At 44.2% G+C, this 18598-nt stretch overlaps 1 pseudogene; it reads right to left on the bottom strand.

Moving 5' to 3' along the window:
• Positions 1-18598, bottom strand: part of LOC105099897 (serine palmitoyltransferase 3-like) — a 102675-nt pseudogene that overhangs the window by 22140 nt on the left and 61937 nt on the right.

The following is an 18598-nucleotide window of genomic DNA, read 5'->3' as shown; positions in this document are numbered from 1 at the left end:
CTGTTCCAGGGATCACAGCAAAGGTCCAAGGTCACAGCTGGAAGGCATGGGGGCCACTTTCTCCAAGTCCTTGTCGGGTTACAAGCAGGGTCAGTACCTCACCTGCCAATTTCATGATAAGATTTCATAAATGATCAGGATGAAAGAAATAATCCAGACAAAATAATGCAACAAGGAAGCCTGGCTGTATTTTTCAGTGCAAATGCATTATATTTTAAATCTTTTATCTTAATTTCCTCTCCAGAGGGTAAAGAAAGAAAAATGATTGAGATACATGAATTAATGAAGTTACTTGAAAGACCTTGCCATTTTATTCAGCTCCTTCTAATAACTGAATTTAAAAGAAAACAGAAATTTAAGACTTTTGTATTTATAAAAAGCTTTTATAAATGTATAAAAATATAAAAACTTTTTAATAAATTCTGTACCCAGAAATGGTATAGAATGAGTTATCTGGAGTGAACTTGCCCGAGTGGACATAACAACAGAGGCACACAGCTTCTACTACTTCCCAAAGCAGATGAAATACTCAAAGGGATGTTGATCAGAATCATATTTTCATGTAAATCCAGTCTCGCTATGAAGTTGCTAGCTTTATTTCTCTACCTGGGCTCAGAATTCAGTTCTCTCTTGTGACTTTGTTACTTTGACTAGTCGTGTGCTGGGTGCCGATGTAATGAACATCAGAGGTTTGATAGTTGTTTAAGCCTCTTAGCCTCTTTTCAGTCCATGGTCTCAACAGAACCACAGTGTGGCTGAATGAGAGTTGGGGCGACTCAAAATAACCCTATCCAATTCAGATAACTAACCTAAATGTCCATGCTCTTAAATGTCATGTTTTAAATTATAGTTTACAATTTACTGATAGCGATGCAATTTATAACTTTCTGTCTCATCACATCCTCCGTTCCAAAAAAAGTCCTGAATTTCTAAGAATGTGTTACTACTTCCAAAATATACACTCTTTCCTGTTCTGACCAGACTTCCAGAGCTATTCCAATTTCTCATCTTTTAAATTTTTTTTGGGAAGCACTATGCCCAGGGTCCACTTTCTGCCTCCAAAAAGTACACAGTATTGGGGGAATTTAGCACCATAATAATGGGAACAGTCTCAGTATCTGCCATGGCCTGGGACTAGGTTCTGTGAGAAAAAAGCAGATGTGCTTGTAGTAAAAGCCAGCCTAGAAGCCCTGAGAGTCCCTGTAAAAGGAAGAGATTCATCTTCAGTCCTTTGAACATTGTTTTTCTTTTTTCCTTTAGCTACTTTTATTCCATTCCAGGTCAAGAGTTTATTTACTAAGTCAATAGAGAAAGATTGGGAAACTGTCTAAAATATACGACGTCTTCCCACAGCCTACGTCCATCAGAATGTCTGGGAAAGAATGTCCCGGACTGAGGTTAAGCACTGTGGCAAAGACTGGCTAACTGTTCACCGAAGCCATTTCCTTCTCCCAGGAAGACAGTTAACTTCATTTCCCAGGATCCTTTGTGGTTAGGCAAGGTCACATGACTGGGTTGAGCCAATAGGATATGGGCAGAAATGAAATGTGCTTTTATGGCCCCTGAAAACATCACACACATGATCCTGTATGCTCCTTACCCCTTTGGTGGCAATGTTGGGAGCCATATGTTGAAGCTGGAGGAGCCACAAGAAGGAAGAGGCTGAGTTCCTAGAAGAGAACTATCTGCCTGACAGGAGCACCCATTTTGGACTTTATATCTGCAACACATGCATCTATTGTGTTATATCTTGGAGTTTGTCTGTTACAACAGCTTATTAACCTTGGTTACAAGTTAATTAACCTTGACCAATACTGGCCTTGTAAAGAAAGATACCGTGAAAATTTTCAAGGATTCAAGACCCTAATGCCTTTTTACTTTTCAGTAGCTGAATGGTGTAAATTCTTAAATCTTCTGTGGGAATTTTAGTTTCTCAACCTCTCATTACTAGTCACCAGTAATGTCATGAAAACATGAAGTTTCTTGACTGAAAAAGATCCTAAGTGCAAGTCATCTTTAAGACGGGGGAGAGGAGGGAAGAAGGTCCCTCCTGTGTACTCAGTGGGAAATGCCATTTTGGGTGCTTAAGAATCAACCTACTCACTTCTATTTGGAAATATAATTCAACTTGGACAGAGAGGATTAGCTGGTGCCCAGTCCTTGCTGATTACTGGGTATAAAAGACTCAAATGCACTTTTGAGCTTTGGATGGTGTCTCCATAGGAAACCTTAAGTGAGGGACTCAGCTAACTGCCTGGATAATTAATGGAAAAACTCCATTTCTGTTTCTGCTATTTGAGTAGCATTGGCTTGATTTATCCGGCTTACTTCTGTTTTAGATGGTTCTAGACAAAGCCTTAGAGAACGTAATAATGCAAAACCATTTGCTTATTGAAAGAATAGAAGAGGAATTCGAGATTTTGGCCTATGCATTTACTTACCAAGGGAGTGCTTTTAACTCCAGTATTTGAACCATAATAATTCTATAGGTAACCTCTAAAGAAATGATATGGTCATTGCTTATAGAGGGTGATTAGATTCCAAGCCTTGTCCAAGAAATTTGCTTGACCCCAGATCAGGCATTCAGTATTCATTCATTCACATATTTGATGCTTAAGACACCATTAAGTAATCACTACTATTTGAAGGACTGGGTTAAAGAGTGTGTGATGAACACAGGAGCAAAGTTTGCATGAAACAGGCAGGGAAGGATTATTTCCTGACTGAGACTACTAAAATAGGGATAAGAAGGCTGAACAAGGGTTCAAGAGATAAAGAATGGGTTTAGAGTGTTGTGGGGGGAGAGATGAGGGTCTTCCAGAGAGAGGAAATGCCACACCTGTGCAGGAGGGTGGTACCAGTGCCTTTTGTGAATAGTTGATGGGATAAGGCCAGAGCTTATATTGAATGGGATTATTCGTTCAGCCAACATATACTGCTTGAGGTTGGGGACAGTGTACCTGCCCTCATGGTACTTATGTTCTCCTATGGGGGACAGACAATAACCAAGGAACCAAGGACATAACTCCAGGTAGTGATCGGTGCTGTGAGGGAAAATGGTGCAGAATAAGGGAGTAGATAGAGTCACCCATGAGGGAGGGGGTGACCTTTTAGAAAGGGTGGTTAGAGGAGGTCTCTCTGGGCTAGTGGCAGGAACTGGAAGTGTCACTCTATCATGAACCTCTGTTCCAAGCTATTCTGAGTCCAGATTTTGCTTGGTCCCCAAATTTGGGTATGAGCCTGTTCTGAGAGATGAGCTGAAGTAGCAGAAAACACAAGAGCGTTTGTGTCTGGGGTCAGGAGCAAGGAAGGTCTTTGTGGTGGCCAAGGGGCCAAAATGAGGGAAGGAAATCAGAGAGGACGCCAATTGTTTTCTAGGATTTTAATTTTGACTAATCTGTGGGTTTGAACATGATCTGAACTTCTTCAACTAAGTACATCCCCCTTTCCATTGCTGTTCCTTTCTGCACAGAAACCACAGTCATCTTTCACCCTGTGGATATTCTTGTAGACCAGAACCAAGGATTTTGTAGGGAAGGGACAGAATACTCAGTTTTAATTTTAGAATGGGCAACATCATGGTAAGTAGTGACTTCCATAATAGAACCAAACGTGGATTTAAAAGACCTCACCCAACAAACGAACTTATTTGCAAAACAGAAACAGACTCTCATACGTAGAGAACAAACTTGTGGTTACCAGGGAGGAAGAGGGGTTGGAGGGGATAAATTGGGAGTTAGAGATTTGCAGATACTAACTGATATATATAAAATAGATAAACAACAAGTTCATGCTGTATAGCACAGGGAACTGTATATGATGTCTTGCAGTAACATATGGTGAAAAAGAATATGAAAACAAATATATGTATGTTCATGTATGACTGAAGTATTTTGCTGTACACCAGAAATTGACACATTGTAAACTGACTATACTTCAATTAAATATATATATATATATATATATATAAAGACCTCACCCAAATCTCTCCATCCCAGAGGCTGAAACTCAGAGTGAAAAAGATGAGTGATCCCATGAGCTGAGAGTCCTCACTCCCCAGCCTCAACAAAGACAGCTTGGGACATGCGGACAGAATCTTTTGGGCTGAGGTAGCAGCTTCTTCACAGACAGAATGTTTTGAACATTTCTCAAGTCATACAAGAAGTAGAACCTCATTTAGAGTCAGTGTGAGGAGGCCCTCTGTTGGGCTGGTGCAATTCTGGTTTTCCAAAGGGCAGCGGATGTCCAGCTTGAGGAAGATCCCCTGTACTGGTACAGTGGACGGGGGTTCTTAGCTCTAATTTTTTATTCAGTTTCCCCATCTTTCTCTTACTGGCTTTCCTACTAAAATTCACCCAAGCCTAGGTCTCCATACTCTGACAGGCTAATTAAGCTTTTCCTTCATACTGAAAGTGGAGAATTGAGGTAATTATCTAGATAGTATCTAAGTTTGATTGATAATTTAAAGATGATGGGGGAGGGATGCAGAAATCCCCTCAGATCATGTCTCATCTTTTTACAGCAATAATCCCAGAATATTATACTCAGAAAACACATTAAATTAAAAAGATAAAGTGCCTTATTGTGTCCCATCCTGTCAAATTTGTATATTTTTGAGGAACCTGATACTTAATTGCTTTATATCCAGGAAGAACATGATTCATTATTCCATCTTAATTTGACCTTTAGTTTTTCTCTACCTATACAACATGCAGACACATTTGCCCGCCTCTCCCACCCTGCCACCCAGAAACTCCTTCCCTTTAAGGAAAGGGCAAAGAGGGGCAGGTGTGATTTTTTAAGCACAGGAGATTTTATAAGTGATGATGAAGGTGTAGTCTACTGAAATCGGATCCTATACATTGGGAATTGGGACTCTGTATTTATTTTCACTTGTAAGTGTGTTCCCACCACTATTTTCCTCTCCAGGGAAACACTGCTGACCACTCAATTATAAACAAATCAAACATGTTCATGCATGTGATAGCAAAGGGCGGTTTTGCGATTCACAAAGTTGGTGGTTATCCCATCAGCCTCTCCCAGAAGGTCACAGCAGGAAAAGCTGACTGAATCAAGGGATTATTTTCCTACAGCCGTTTTGGTGAGATAAGGAACGCGTTAGGCACGGAGCGGTCCTCTGTCTGCTCTGACGTGGAGAGGTTTTCATCACCTTTTCAGTGACTCTGATACAGGCTCGAGTTTCAGAAGCACGTTTCTACGTAACAGAAAGGAAAAAGAGGGGCAATTTGTGCAGGAGGAAATGCAAAGTGAGTAGAGGACAGAATACTGACAAATGCAAACAGGGAAGAAGACCTAGCAGGAAAGGGGAGGAAGAACAGACAGAGAAATAGAGAACCAGAAAAGAGAAGCATCTTCCACAATGAAGGGAAGACTGTTCTCAAGGAGAGAGGAGGACATGAAGAGCTCGGTCAAGTCTGGAAGGAGGAGGACCAGCAGGGTAGGTGGGCATCTGGGACCCCTGAGGGAGCAGACGCATGGAGACGGGCAGAGGATGAGGGCTGATGGCGGAGTGGGGAGGATGAGGGGGAGTGGGCAGAATGGGCCACTCTTTTGAGAAGATTTGCAGCAAAGAAACGGGTGTGACTCAGTGGCTGTTGAAATGGAAGAAGGGATAAGGTGCAGCATTTTAGGATGAAGGAAATGAACGAGTTCATGGTTGAGCAAAGGGGCTGGTGCCTTTAGAAGGTGGTTAGAGAATCAAGCACAGAGATGTGAAGGGGATGAAGGTGGTTTATCTGCTGAGCTAAGAAGGAAAGAGAGGAGTCAATGAATATTTGGTGAGAACTCGTCATTGCCAGGCTCTGTTCTCAGTGTGATGAACAAAACAGACAAAATGCTTGTTCTCCTGGAGTTTATACCCTAGGGAAACCAGAAAGTGAGCAGAGGCATATATGATGTGTCAGCTGTTCACAAATGGTATGAAGAGTGAAGCAAGGTAAGGAGAGTTGGCGAGACACGGAGGTGTGTGCCATTAAGGATACAGCTGCTCTGCTCCTAAGGCTGATTTTGAGTAAAGATGGGAGGACAGTGAGGAGTGGGCCACATGGGTGTTGGCAGACGCGCTGTTCTAGAGAGGCCAGCAAGTGCAAAGGCCCTCTGTGGGAGCTGTTCCCCGAGTTCTAGGGAAAACCAGGATGCTAGCTGCTGGAAGTGGACCAAGCAAGGGCAGGAGTGGTGGGAAACATGGAAACCATGCCCCGAGAAGCCCTGAAGGGCTCAGTCTGGACTTTACACTGAGTAAGATGGGAAGCAGTGGAAAGTTCTGCGTGGAGGTCAGAGCAGCCTTTTTTTTTTTAAAGATAACTTTGGCTTCTGTGTAGAGAACAAGTGAAGGGCAGGAGTGAGAAGACTGTTCAGGAGCCGCTCCAGGGATTAAGGGGAGAGCTGATGAAGGCCGTGGCAGAGACGAGGAGAGGCGACCAGATTCCAGGAATATGGCAAAGGTAGTGCTGCAGGATTTGCTGGTGGAGTAGGTGTGAGCCTGAAAGACAGGAAGATTCCAGGATGAGGAAAAAATATTGGAAAAATTAGAGAAGGAAGATGCATTAAAAGTAACAGTAATTGTTCACCTTTTCTGAGTGTTCACTAAGCATCCAGCATCAAAGGAAGTTCACCACCTATATTACATCCTTTTATCCCCCCCACAACCCCAATTTACAAGCATTGAACTGAGGCTAGAGAGGGTAGGCAACTTGCCATTCATGGAGCCAGTGGTGGGTCAGGGACTGGGCCCCATGCAGTCTGGCTGCAAAGCACGCGCCCTAAGTCCTCCTCGCCGTCCAACTTTTATTTTCTCTGAGAAGTGAACGGTTACCCCGAGTTGGGGGAATGGAGGGTAGGGACACAAGGCCAAAGTTGGAGTTCAAAAAGAATGTTGACTAATTAACTGAAAAATATGCATCAAAGATTTAAATAGATAAAAGACGAATGCTGACAGTGCTTTCTTTAGGGGAGTGGTTGTCGTGGTTTGGGGCTCACCCTCCTGTGATTATTTGTGCCACATCTAGATGAAGAAAATGACCGAGCCGCCATCTTTCTGGGTCTTTTCAAAAGTGATGTCTTTCCCTGAGGGGTCCCTGTGCCCGAGGGGTCCCTGTGCCCAAGGGCTCCCTGCAGCTGCCACAACTGGTGTGGGCCTGACTCCCAGCTCCCTGTCCTGTGAGAGAAACTCCCCTCCATCTTTTTAGCATAAACAGACCTGAAATCGGGTGTATCTGCAAGGTGGAAGTTGAGTCATGACATACTTATTAAGCCTGGCAAGTGGGTTTGACACTCAGAGGAACCCCAAATTAATTCAAGGCACAGTTCTTGCTGTTAAGGAGTTTGCAGTGTTAGTCTGGCTGGTGGACCCCCCCAACATCCATTAGAATGGAGGAACCAAGTCTCCACTTTGGACTCACCCTGCTACATAGGGTGACAGCAGGGAGACTAAAAGTGCCTCCGGGCCTGGGGAAGGCACGGGCGATCACAGTCCCTCAGCTCGAGTGCATTAACGCTGCCAGCAGCCTGGCAGCAGGGTGAGGGTGGCTGTTTGTGCATAAACACTGTCATTTCACTGGGACTGCTATTTCATCTTTGAACCTTGGCTTCAAAGGAACACTGACCTTATTCCTGTCGCCTGCCTTTCTTTGAAGCGTATGGCTTTGCCTTGCAGATGAAAGTGAAGACATTCATCACGGAAAAGACCCAGCCAACAGCTCCCTAAACTCAGCCCAAAACAAAGCCTCGGAAGGCTCCAATCACAGCTGCAGGGGAGAAGGTGGAAGCTGAAGGCCGGGGTGAGGCTCTGTCGCAGGTCCTAAGGCAGCTCTGGCTTGGTATACTGTGCCCCTTTGAGCTCTGGGCAACTTTGCCCTGAGAGTTGGTCTGTCTCTGTAGAAAGGGGTGAGTTAATGCAAAGTTCCCCACCAGTCATGTTTATCTTATTTAAAGCAGGCATTGTCGTCAGTGCGGCTGGCATGGTCACTCACTGTGTGCCTTTGATGCTTCTGTCAGTTTCTTTCCTACCACTTTCTTTTGTCCATTTCCTTTGAAAAGAAACTGCCCAATCTTTCTCCCTGATTCTCCTATCTTAACCCTAAGAACACAAGTCTGTGTGCACATAACTTCCCCTGCTGTTTATTTCTTTCTTTTCTCTCTCAAGATGGCAAGAAGAATGAAGGGAGAAACTTTAATGGGAAGTTAAAAATAATAACCAAGCAATTCTTTCATTATAAGGCTAAGAGAGAGAACCAAGGGAAGTATCGCCCACCGTGGAGGAAGGAAAACTGATGATAGACAGCTATCAACGGACCTGTGATCACATCTTTAAATGTAATTTTTCTGTGGATCTTTTCTGATCAGATAAACAGAGTGAGTTGTCTGTGATCAAGCGGTAAAGCAGTGCAGAGGCTGGAAGGAAATGATTGTCTAACTGGGTACATGTTAATCAACTGATTCTGATTACATACACCCTACAGGGCTTAAGAACTTAGTGATCCTTACTGAGACACAGACAATTTTCAGAGTTACTTTTTTCTAGTTATTCATCTCTAAAATAAGACCAATGGATAATTCTGGTCATTTTAGGACAATATATCTAGCTTGCATTTTAGCTTAAGTCCAGATCACTGCTTTCCAGTAAGAAATGCACAAGACTGAGAAGATCATTAAGATGACCTTGTGAGAAGCCAGTGGTTCCAGACCAGTTTTTTCACACAACCTGACAGCTTCTGTGGGAACAGAGACAGCTCTATTTTTAACTTCAGTTTTGAAAGTTTGAAAGCTATCTGCTTATTCTTATCTATATCCATGTCCCTTACTTTACTACCTCCACTCCCTGAAATTCGGGTGGGCCTTGTGCCTGGTTTTGGACAATGGATTGTAAGCAAGGTGGTGAGTGTCACTTCCAGGCTGATGCTCTTTCTCATCGTGGGGGCCACGTGGTGAGATGGCCAAGCCTCAAGCTAGCAGCAGCTTGAGCCACTTCCGACGGAGGGGCAGTGTGCAGAGAGTGGTCCACTTTGTATAAGATCTCATGTGAGCAAGAAGTAAACCCTGGTTCAGTTAAGCCACTGAGATTGTCAGGGTTTATTTGTTACGCTGGCCTAATTTCACTCCTCCTCACTAATCCAGGACCTTGAAGGAAATCTAGTCTTACCTCACTTCCAACAGAGGAATCCTTCCTACAGCATTCCTGAGACACAGCCCAAATACTTCTTGGGAATAAGACCAAGTAATGTAGCAGGCCATTATATAATGCTTACTATATGTAACATTGTTTTCAGTCAAAATGCAAAGTATTTTATATGCCTTAATTCACCTAAGCCTCACAAAAACCTTAACTCATCGATATTCTCTTCCTTATTTTACAGCTGGATGAACTGAAGCACAGAGAAATAAACTTGCTCAGGGTTGAACAGATAAGTTAAGTCACATGCCTAAGGCCACACAGCAAGTCAAGTGGTCTCCCAGGGGTCAAGTCCAGGCAGCTGCTTTCCATTTATGTGTGTAACCTAAATTGGGTTCTGATTGCCTTTTCTCACTATTCAGTAGGACACAGAATCATAAATCCCAAAAGATGAGGCTGGAAAGGAACTTAGAGATCAATCAATCATTTCATTTCACATGGAGGAACAAAATCACCCTGAAAGCATTTTTTTTTTTTTTTTTGCTTTAGAAAGAAAAGTTTCTCCTTTCTTTTCAACCCAGTGACCTGGGGAGCACTGTGTCTCCAGAGAAGGGCTTTCAGGGACAATCAGTTTGGAGGAAGGTGGAGATACAACTTCATCCAGACCAGCCCCGTTGTAATCCGTTTTATACAGCAGGCTTCTGTGAATAAGGCATTCTGCTGCTTTAATTAAATTGAAAAATGATGGGTCTGTTCTTACTTCTGCTCAAATAGCAGACTTGGAAGTTTGCACTAAACAAGGCAGAGCTTCTCATCAGCTGGGAGTTCGCAGAACATGGCTTTTACAGCCCAGCGGGCAGGTCTGGGGCTGGGATGACTTGTTGCTTCCATAAATGCATTCACTGGATTGCCTCTTCATCACTATTCATCACTGTAGTAGGATATAAACTGTAGGATAGAAGGAGAGTTCCCAGAGCCTTTGATGAAACAGTTTTTCAAAAAAAGATTAAGCTCATTTGAGTTGAACAAAGTAGCCACCTTGGCTGTGGGGACCCAACATCAAAGAAATGGCTGGAAAGTTACCATTGTGAGTGTTCTGTCCATGTGTCCTTAAACGGCAGCAGTGGAATTCTTCTTCCCCATCCCTGGCTGGTAATGAATGAATAATGAATGAATGAATAGATAGATGGGTGAGTGGATGAAAAAAAATGTATATTAAACTGATTAGTTTGTTCTCGGGGAAACACAATATACAGTCTCAACCAAGAACACCAAGGTTTGCTCCATTTTAACACAACTTAACAAGATTATCCACATTTGCTGATCATGTTAAGTGGTGAATTAGAAAGCTTTCTTTGCTTTCAAAAGCTCCCCCCCCCCTTTTGTGCTGACAGCAGTTCTAGTACATTTCTTCTCCCTGTACTATTATGTATTATGTACTGTTGAGGTACACATGGCATGGTTTACAAATTGGTTATGTCAAGAAAAAGGTGTATATTTGACAAGGTGGGAGGTTGATGGAGCAGAAGAGAGACAGAAAAAGGTCTAGGAAAGGAGTTCAGGGGAGGTGTGCTCACTGCAGACCCTCTTACCTTGCGTGGTCCCATCCAGTCCCATGATGAATTTCATTGATCTGATGATTTGCTCTGCTGTCAGGGGGCTCATGGATGTAGCATAAGCAGTGCTGTGCAAGTAAACCCGTAAATAATCCACAAGGTCCTTTAATAAAGGAGGGAAATCTAAAAAGAAGGCAAATGAATATCCATGTTGGTGGTAAGAATCACATCTAGTCCTGTCTCCATCCATCATAGCACAAGGTATTTAAGTCCTGAGTGTGATGTGCTTTCCAATGGGCATCACCAAACTTTTATTTTCTCGATCCCTTCTTCTTAGTCTCTCCCTTAAGAGCCTAGAAGATCTACAAAAATGGGATGCTGCAAATTTGGAGTTGAGGTCTGTAAGGCAAAACCAGATGTGTAAAGGAAAAATGGTTTCCTCAACATTTGTTTGAGTACCTGGCCTATAGGAACACTAGGTTAGTACTCAGGAGTGTCCAGGGAATATGGGATGTGATTTTTGCCCTGAGCATGCTACAGTTGATGGTGTCCATGGAGGGGTAATGGCAGGAAAAGTAGCAAGATATGCAAACTCGTATATGCAGGGAGGCTAAGAGACTGCAGGGGATAGAGACGGGTTATGGCCAGCGGGAGTAGATAAGGGAGGCTCCAGTGAGAACCTGGAGTGAAGTCTTGAGGAAAGAAGGCAGATAAAGATAAAAAGAAACGTCCAGGGGATGGGAGTGGCAGAAGGGAGAGGTGAGAAATTAAACCAGAATGGAGGTGAGGACCAGATGAACTCTGGTTGTGCCTGGCCAGGAGGGAGCTACTGGAATTTTCTTGCAACACTATTTGGAGTGCTGACCCCCTGCAGGACTCTGCTCTGTGCTGTGGTGGGCATGATTCTCCACCCGCAGGCCTGGGCTCTGAGACCAAACATAAGGTCCCAGGTAAGCCCTCTAGGAGCCCAAAGAAGCTCCAGTAACCTAATTCTATGTAGTGGGGTGGGGGAGGGGCCTCAGACCTGGCATCTGGAAGCCCTCAGGCCTGGCTGGGCAGACCATCTATCAGCCCACCTGCACTGGCCCACAGCCTGGGACCCTCGGGGTGTCCTGCAGGAAAGCTAGTGGCACATGACGGCTCTGAGTTAGCAGTAGGGTCTGCAAAGGATCAGCCACCTTCTCTTCCAGGAAAACGAGGCAGCTGAGAATCCCACTTACATGTCTTCTCTGATCATCCCCTTGAAGATGAACTTGGGGGAGCTCTGCTCTCCAGCCCTCTTTCACCGGCCACGTCCACTCCCTCCTCTGCCCCTGGGCCTGTGCCCGCCTTCACCTTTCTCTCTCTGAGGGTGTGGGTGTCATGGTTGTTACCCAAGCATTTTATTTTTTTTATTTTTAAATTGTTTTTAATTGAAGTATAGTCAGTTTATAATGTTGCCTTAATTTCCGGTGTACAGCATAGTGATTCAGATATATATATATATATATATATATATATATATATATATATATATATCCTTTTCATATTCTTTCTCATCTTTATAGGCAATTGCAAGTTATTGCATGTAGTTCCCTGTGTGCTACACAGTAGGACTTTCCTGTTTATCTATTTTATATATAGTAATAAGTATCTGCAAATCCCAAACTCCCAATTTTTCCCTCCACCCACTCCTTCCCCACCCTAGTTACCCAAACATTTTAAATGTTCATAATTCATCTTTGTATGAACTAGTAACTAAAGTTATTAGCTCAGTAAGTAGAGAGTACCTAAGGTTAGCAGGAATTTTACTAAACATTCATAGTAACGTGAGTGGCCTGCATCGCGGGTGGTTGGTGATGCGGTGCCGCTACCTGGACCTCCAGGGGGACCTGGCAGCTTTGCTCTGTCCCCCCCTCCTCCAACAAGTCCCTCATCCTAAACCCCCTCCTCCACACTCTTTCCTCCCCGACTTCCTTTCTCCTTCATTTCACACTCTTCATGCCTTGTTTTGTTTGTACCTTTCCTTCCCCATCCTGCCTACTCTGATTCCCTCTTCACTTCCTTTCATTTTAAATTCTCCATGTAAGTCTTTCTTCTCTCCTTTCATAAGTATTTCCTCCCTCCCTCCCTCCCTTCCTTTTTCCCCCCTCTCTCTTCTCTCCCTTTACCCTCAGCTTCTCATTCCTTCCATCTTTCCTTCCTGCAAATTGGTACAAGGCCTTGCTCTGGGCTCTGTTGTGGATGCAGGGGTCCAGGAAGAGGAGGGCAGAAAGTCTGGTCCCTGGCAGCCCTCCTCTTGATTAAGTCAGGGTTAAATTCCTGTCCATTCTTTTGTTTAGCGAATCTCATAAAAACGGTTGGGTGTGTTTCACCATATCTGACAAGGACGTGCACGATCTTGGCCTGACCTGAGGCCCAGGTCATGTGGTACCCAGGAAGCCCACTTTGGAGGATGGGGGGCAGTGGGGAGGGATTGGGGAGAGAGAGGTGGTCATTTTCCAGAGTGGCTGCAGCCAGGCAGCCCTTCAGACTTCTCCGTGAGCAGCAGCAGGGTTTTCTTTCTCTGTTGAGAGCAGGTGCCTCCCCACAGGATGCCAGGAAAGTCAATGAGGAGGGAGTGGGTGGGACACAGAAAACAGGATGATGGGGGCTCATGTAGACCTGAGTCAGAAAAGGGCTGTTTTGAGGAGCTGATCTGAACTTGAAGGATGGGGAGATTGTTGCAGAGGAGGACAGGGGCAGGGACACATGCTAAAATTAGGAATGAAGATGATGTCTTAATCAGCAAAGCATGGAGGAGGCAAATGGGGGTAGAGGGAGAAACTACTGCCTCCAAGAAAGGTAATGAGGGCTTGTTCCCTTGATGGCAGGTCTGACAGCAAAGTTATGAGACAGGATCTGGAGCCTGGATCACGTGGGTTCAAATCCTCACTCTGCCACTTACTGATATGTGGCCGTGAGCAAGTTACTAAACCTCTCTGCGCCTTACTTGTCCTCTCTGAAAAATGAGATAATGGTAACATTTATCTCAGGGACGTTATGAAGATTAAATAAGTTTATACCGATATGGTGCTTAGAAAAGCAGCAGGTACATAGTGAAGATCTGACGCTGTTGGCAATGACTGTTAATGGATTGCCGACTCAGAGCTTCTCAAAACTGGAGCGCAGAGTGGGAGGAGGGGACCAAAAACTAAAAACTTGTTGGAATGTCTTTGTTCCAGCTCCTTCATTTTGCAGAGGGTGATGCTGTAGGTTATGTAACTGCACTTGGGGAGCCTTAGAGATCAAACCAAAGATTTTTCAGCCCAGAACTTCCTCCATCCTTATTGAGCAGTAGCAGTAGGAGTGAAAGGAAAGAAAAAGAGAGGCATTTTAAAGAAAGGACAGCACAGACCTGATGGCAGATTGTATGACTCTGCAGAGATAGGAGAGCTGATATATTCACTGACAGGCCCAGAGTTGATATTCATTGGCTGCTTGAGGCTTCACTTGAAGAACTTTACATGTAATAACTCATTTTAGCTTCACAGTAGCACTATGATGTAGGCACTATTTTTTATCTCCATTTTATAGATGGGATCACTGAGTCACAGAACAGCTTAGAAAATTATCTGACGAAAATGTGGTTGGGTAATAAGGATCTGGACCCAGAGAGTCTGACTATAGATTAACCCGCTCCCACCCCACCTTGGCACCACAGTATATGACTTCTTCAGACCAGAGGAGCTGGCTTGGCTTGGAGTGAGGGAGGGCTCAGGAAGCAGAGAAGATCACCTTCACTGATACTTACCCCTGTGATGTTTCCCTAATCCACAGACTGTGCCTCTGGAGGAGGAGGGGAAGGGGAGCATTCTTAATATACTCAACTGTTCATAGTCAAACCACAGAATGAACTGCATCAGTCTCAAAAGGTTTCACATGTATTAACTTTTACTTCTGAAAAGAGACTGGAACCTCCTTGAGAGCAAGGAGCAGAGTTAGACGTTTTATTACACCCTCACTTAAACCCATAGAGATGGGCACTTCGTGGGGGTCTGGTAAATACTGGATGGTCTAACAGAAAGCAGAGGGGTTTAGGGACTGAGGAAGGATGGTGAGGGTCCCTGAATTATAGAGGAGGCACAAAGCTGCATTCTTAGGAACAGGTGTAGCTATTGTGGGCAAGAGGGTCTTGTCTTGTCACAGAAAGAATTCAGAGAAAAGACACGGAGGTTAAGAAAGTAAAGTGAAGATTTATTAAGAGACGGATAGTACACTTTCAAGGGGAGAGTGGGCAGGCTCAGTTGAGCAGCTGCCCCGAGTTTCCTTGGCAAGCTCGGTTATATGGGTGTAAAAGTGAATGGGCAGAATATTCATTGGCAGGGAGGGGCTTGGGGTTGTCTTTCCTGATCTTCATCCCACCTCCACCTTCCCAGGTGGGGAGGAGGGATCTTTTGTCTTTATTTAGTCTTGATTGGCAAGTTGGATGAGGTCATAATGAACAAAAGGTTACATTTGGATGGTGAGGATTCCTGTCCTGTCCCACCCTTCTGCCTCCAGGATGCTTATCAACCCAGAAGGTATGGTTTTTTATCAGTCCAGAGGACTCTGTTTTTCTTAGTCTGTCCAAGGACCCCTGTTGTTTACAAGATGTATGGTTTTCTACCATTTGCTCATGCCCCCCTTTCTCTGCTCGTATCTAGCTACCTGCCTGCTCTAACGTAGCAATATTCTCCTAGTGCTGGGGCATCACTGACAAAGATCAAAGAAACAAAACAAAGCTGCTTTTTATCCCTAAAGGGCTCCTTATGTCCCCAGCCCCCAGTTTTCCTTTGCAAATCAAGGAATTTCACAAAGCCAAGGTCATGTGTACCCTTAGTTTGAATTAGTACCTCATCAACTCAGTATCACTTCCTTTTGACACTGAGACTGTGAGACAGGATGGAAGAGGGCAGGGCACAGCCATTCAAGGAATGCTACAGCAATTAACACCAAAATGGTGAAGGATTCAAACCCCAATAGGCCTTGAGCTCAGGATGATGAGAGATTTAACTTCTAGTGGATCTTGAGCTTCATTATACGCCCATTGTTAGTATTAACGTGGTGAATAACACGCCCCCAGGCACCATGGCAGTCCCAAGGCTAGCCACAAAGGGTCAAAGCGTGGAAATGGCCAACTTCCTGGGAATCCCCGCCCCTTCCCCTTAGACTGGTCCTTCCACTTATTAGCATATGAAGCCACCAAGCCCATAAAAACCAGCAACATGGCGCCTCACAGCTGCCTCTCTCTCCCTCTCTTCGGAAAAGGCCCGCATTCTGTCTATGGAGTGTGTGCCTACTTTTAATCTGAGCACCCAACCCCCACACCTCATGGCCTTTCTCTTGCCTTTCAATGTATCTATCTGAATAAATCTACCTTTACTCAACAGTGGCTTGCTCTTGAATTCCTTCCTGTACAAAGTCAAGGACCCACGCTTGGCAGGGCACATCCCAGGGGCTCAACCAAAGCCTGGGACACAGCCCTTCTCATGCTCCATATCTGTTTTCCTGCATCAGCTGTATTGTCCTTAATCTTATTTCTTTCAGACTGAGTCCACCTTCTCTCAGAGTCTGAGTGTGTGGATGGGAGCTGATTTGCTTGTGTGGTTCAGAAAGTAGGTCTCTTGGAGTAACTTCTGCAGAGCATCAAGGGAGACTCGGCTCCTGGTTTCTGATTCCCTCCTGTCACTCACCCACTGGGCACCATGAGCAATGAATTAAGAGTTGGCTTTTGTCTCTGGCAAGGCGGGTCTGGGTTGTGTTTTCCTTTGGGAGTGGGGTAGGGTGGGGGTGTTACAGGTCTCCTCAGACTGAGTTTCCAAGGCCATTAATAAGTGCAAAACTAGAGCCTAGAGTTCAAGGACAAAGATGGCTTTTCTGAGGAAATCAGACAGGAGACTCTCAGAATAAACATCTTGGTGTTCATTGCACGACCCCCATTTACTTCAAAGTGCTGTTTAAAACAGCCAGGCCTGAGCACACAGGGCACAGCTGGCTTCTGCCTTGGTCTGGTGCCCAGGCTCCTGGGGTAACACTCACTCCAAAACTGGCTGCTCTTCCCCACCTCCCTCCTTCAGAATCCCAGCCCTGAAACCTAGCAGACAGGAGGGTTGCCTTGTCCCCATTCATTTGCCAGTGCCTGGGCTTGTGGAGGCTGTGAAAGCTAGTGGTCAGCCCCAGGCAGGCAAGGGGACTCAGGATCCTGCCTGAGAAAAATCTGGATCCAGAACCTGAGGTCTGCAGTGTCATCCACATCTCAGAGACTGGAGCAACACAAATTAAAAAATAAAATAAGGAAACTAGCCCTGTCAACTCAGCCTTCCTTCAAAGAAGCTGTTTATGGTGGGGAGCTCTGAGAGGTGGAGAGAAGTAGGGACCTGGCATTTCACTGAAGGTCTGGAAAGGACGGAATACTTCAAGCTGGGTTGTTCACAGGTCATCTCCAACAGCTCCAAACTCACAGGGAGCAAAACAGCAAAACCTTTCTGGCTCTTGAGAGACTGTATTTGCAGGTTCCCTGAGGTGGGGAGAGTTGGTCTGGCCAGGGCAGTAAACTCCAAGAAGCAGAGATGAACTTGCAGGATGTTTTGTTACTGGAAGGCTGAAGCCAAGACAAAATCTCTCCTCTCTGTTGTCATATCTTAGCACCAAACCACTTTTTCTCTTGTGTGTTTCCAAATATATTTTCTTATGTGACACATCTGGTTGCTAATGGGTGCAGTTCCGACCTTGATCTGCTCCATAAAGATTTCTAGAGCCTCCTAGAAACTGTTACTAAGAATATTGTCCCTCTACCACTAACACGGATGTTGACAGTTAAAAGGAGAGTGAAGAGCTAGGCAGTTTTATAGTTTTCTAGATTTTTGGACCCAAGTGATTATTTTCAGATCTCAAGATTTACTAGAAACCCTATGAACACTGGAATTATTAAAATTTTGGAGAAATGTAAAGAAGGTCCTTTAACATTTTTTATGGATAATTTTGTTGCTTTTATACTCATTGGTTTGGAACCTATAATGCTGCATATTTTGCAATACTCCCTCAAATTGAGATATATATTTTAAAATATCCAGAAAAAATATGTATAACGATACTCAGAAAACTAAACTCTAATTATTTAAATATACAATAGGAAGATTTTTTTCAAACAAAGATCTTTAGCATTTCCCCAATCCTACGTCCTATCAAAAAGTATACTTTAAAACAAACTTTAAGTAAAAATTCTTCACAAAATTCTTCAAAGTCCAAGAGAATAAAAACTATGATTTAAATTGAAACTATACATAAGTTAAAATTAACATAATTTAACAAATTAAAGGCACAGAGGAGCAGATGCATAAGTTCCATTAACTCCTGGGCTCCTGAGGCTAGAAGGAAACCACAGTTTCCCTGGGTTTATCACAGTCTTACCAAATGATTCCAGACAGGTGTTTACCTGACTGATTTTAAAATCACCAGCAAACAACATATGCAGACATTTTCTCAAGGGGCCTCCTATCTCGTGCGCATGCACCACGTCTTGAAGATTGCCCTGTTTTCTAGGTTTTATGTCTTGCTACTTCAGACCAGTAGGTACCAGCTAAAGTTAGTTAAAAGTTAAAGTTAGAACCAGCTAAAGAGCCTCCGCCAAAGGCGCTCTGATTCTTGCTGCCACCTAGTGGTAAATTCAGAGACTGCAGTGTAACATGGAGGCGGGGAGACGGAGGAGTTGGGGAGGAGGAAGGGGGTAGGGGAGGGAGGATGAGGAGGGGAAGGGGCGGGGAGAAGGAAGGAGAGGAGGAAGAATGATGCAGCCCTCTGGGTCCAAGTATGCACAGAATGAGTTTTGAAAGAGCAAAAATATTTTACATACTTTTTCTTCATCCTGATTAATGTAAATAATCACAATTGCTCAGTATCTACCCCAAATCAA

Source organism: Camelus dromedarius, chromosome 18 (assembly GCF_036321535.1).
Source record: "Camelus dromedarius isolate mCamDro1 chromosome 18, mCamDro1.pat, whole genome shotgun sequence".
In the NCBI taxonomy this organism is placed as follows: domain Eukaryota; kingdom Metazoa; phylum Chordata; class Mammalia; order Artiodactyla; family Camelidae; genus Camelus; species Camelus dromedarius.
Note: the sequence above shows the minus strand (reverse complement) of the source record. Positions and strands in the feature narration are given on the sequence as shown.